The sequence below is a fragment of the Phaethon aethereus genome, assembly GCF_964289735.1.
Source record: "Phaethon aethereus genome assembly, chromosome: 3".
In the NCBI taxonomy this organism is placed as follows: domain Eukaryota; kingdom Metazoa; phylum Chordata; class Aves; order Phaethontiformes; family Phaethontidae; genus Phaethon; species Phaethon aethereus.
The window spans coordinates 71571681-71575110 of NC_138576.1; positions in this window are offsets into that span (position 1 = coordinate 71571681).

Sequence of the window (3430 nt, forward strand, 5' to 3'; positions counted from 1 at the left end):
CAAAAGCTGTTATCTTCTACAGATTTTGGTGGAGTTGGATTTATATATGGCACTTTCTTGCTATGTATTTCCCAAAAGCTTTTTAGCTGTATGTAATGTTCCTTCCATATCCCTATATGTGATAGGAGAGGGTTGGGAAAGGACATTTAAACATTTGACTACCATTCCTGGAATTAAAAGTTGGTTATAACTAATGCTTTCTTGAATACCTTATATAACTGTAATCTCTAACATTTTACACAGCCAAATGCTGTTCCAGCATGACCAGCTTCTACCATGCTTTGGTTGGATAGAGCTGATGGGAGTTGTGCCCAGAAACTAGGTGTCTTATTAGACTCTCCTTACCTCAGAGCGTAAGAGGTCCAAGGGAGCCTCCCACTGAAACCTGAGCTCTCCAAAGGGTGAGACCTGCATGTGAGCGTAGGTCCTTGCTTCCCCTCTCTGCTGGAAGAGGTCACGCCACCAGCTGTCACGTTCCGCTTTTTAAACCAGTGCTTCATCCCGCTGTAACGCAGTGGCTGGACCAGGAAATGTGTGGCTGATATAAATCTTCCATGGCTCAATGAGTAGCTAATAGTTAAACACTCTATGGCTGGTGGAGGCTGGGTCATACGCTGCTTCAAATTTTTTGATGTGGGGTTAGGCTATAGAGAAATCTTGAACTGCTTCAGTTGAGTGTTTCTGGCAGACAGCTAATGGGAAAGGCTTTTGTAAATACAGTGCTGTACAAATGTATGCTTAACGTGTGCACGCACATGTAGTATTTATTAAAGAAGCAGCTTGCCCAGCAGCGGAGGCGAGCAGCTGCTCTGCACGTGGCTGGGGCACGGGGCCGCTTCCCAGCAGAGCCAGCCCCTGCCCTCTCCTGCCGCGTCCCGCCAGCCCCAGAGCATGGCAGCAGCAGCTGTGGGGCGAGGTGGTGGTTGTTGGTTTTTATTACTATTACTATTATTATTACTATTATTATTACTATTATTATTACTATTATTATTACTATTATTATTACTATTATTATTACTATTATTATTACTATTAATTTTATTACTATTATTATTAACTTTTCAGCTCAGGATTCTGAGAAAGTGAACGTCAGTACTTAATCTATAGGGATTTTCCTTCTGAGGGCTGACAAAAGCTCTCAATTATAAAGATTGTTTAGTAGGAAGCGCTTACTGAGAGGAAAGAAAACATCCTGGGTAAAATTTTAATTCCAGATGTCAGTAACAAAAAAGAAGGTGGTTAGGGGGAATGCCAAAGAAGGCGTTGCATCTCTCGTCTTCGTTAGGTTAAACAAGTGTAACTCCACTACTGTCAATAGCATAAATGACTTCTTCCTGAAATGATTAACAAGGCAACCGCTACGATAAGAGTTTTCAGGTAAGCCTGAGCAATGCACAGCAGCCCGGCATAAGACATAAGAACCACTTTTCAGTAGGAACTGCAGTGACTTCAAATTCAGCATCAGTCTGGTAGTTAAGAAACAAAATAAGGTAGAATTAAAAAGTGGACCTAAATGATACAAGAACGTGCGTTGAAAGAAAAATAAGAGGAGCAGCTGAAAGGATAAACTGTTTGAAATGGCACCAAGACTGTTTAAACATTCCATTACTAGAAACTAATGTTTATCACCTGTCAAGGAAGATTTAAAAAGTGCCAGTAATGAAAAAGATAGTATGTTTCATACTATCAAAACAGCGAATTACAGGAGTCTGTCAGAAATAAAAAGATGCTTTTCAAAAAATGGAAGTCACATCCAGTAGAGTAAAATGGAAAAGGCCGTAAGTTCTGGTAAATAGGTGTCAGTCTTTTTGGTTTGATTGCTAAAGTCATAAAAAAGCGGGGGGGACACTGGAATCCTTTCATATCATTAGAAACAGAAACCAGAGAAAGATTTTGATACTGTTTGAGTTGTAAAAGAATTAGGGAAAAGATGACAAGATCATAACAAACAGTGCTAGATGAGCCCTTGTACTAAATGTTTTTACAGGAAAGCCTTTTTGTGTAAAAGAAATCTAAGGAACTGTCTTGAACTGAAATACTACAAGAATATCTTTTAAAACAAGTAAGTAAAAAAGACTGATAGATCATCAGCCTTTGGCAACTGGCAGTACTGGTGCAGAATTCTAAAGCAACTGGGAAAAGGAAATGCTAAATTATATACTATGGTATGTAATTTATTAGCTGAATTAGTTACAGGTACCAAAGGAATAGAAAGTGGCAAATTAATAACCAGATGGTTTCACAGTTATCAAGTGAGAGTAATCCCAACGCTGGGTTTTTTGGGGGTAAAGATGACATTCTTCACAAACCCAGAGTTCTTTGGGTTAATGAGCAAGCCCAAGCCGAAGGCGCATCGAGTTGATAGAGGATGTAGTGCCTTAGGTTGATTAATTCAGGTCAGGAGTACACTTCTGAAGCAAATCTCCTGATTATCCCCGCTTACCTTGCTGTGCATCACTCAGTAGCCTGATCTCACATTATAGGAATTGAGTATAAAATTAAAGCAGATGTGCTCCAGGAGTGCACTGCTGATCAGTCCGTAAGACAAGACTATGGCTACTCCTTTGCAACACGTGTGTACGTGTCAGGTCCTTGGCACCATCCGTTTTGCTCTACAGGTTCATTCCTGTTGGCCCACTGCACTGCTTGCCCAGCTACATATCAGAGCAGTGGACTTGGATTTCCAGAAAACTTTTGGCAGGGCTGTTGTCGAAGGCTTGCAACAGCTAGGCAGCTATAGGTCTTCTGTGGGTTAACAGCTAATAAAAAGATGGGAAATAAAGGTGAGAGACAAGGTACGGAAAAGGGAAGCTAGGGTTTCAGTACATTGGGGCTCCTCAGCTTGAAAAAGAGGATTGAGAGGTAATGTGATAAAGGTCTGCCAGTTACGACTGGCACAGAGGTGGTTACAGGGTGGCAGTGAATACTCTTTTTTTTTTTTAATAGGAAAACTAATATGCACCATTTATTAAAAAAAAAAAAAACAAAAACAAACAAAACAAAAAAACCCCAAAAAGCCCCAACCAAACTACCCCCCCCCCCAACAAACCCGACAGTAAATTTAAGCAAAAAGGAAGTAATTTTTCACACACCACACAATTAAATTGTGGGAATTGGTGTGGATTTTGTTTTGCTGAATGTATAAATGGGTTCAAAATGCAAGGAGAAAAGTTTATGGCAGGAGAGACTGTTTGAGAGCTGTTGCATACGATGACGCTGTGCAAATCTTCCTGCAGTGCATGCCCTGACTGTGGAATGGCAGAAGCTCCTGTGGAGGCCTCACTTTACATTGTCTCTATTCCTGTGCTCTCTGTTTTGGTAGCTGCTGTTGGCCATTGTCAGAGTCAGGGTCTGGGATTACCTTTACTCTGACCCAGTTTAGAGCACTAAATATAAATTCCACTTTTATTTCCTTTTCAAACCTGACATG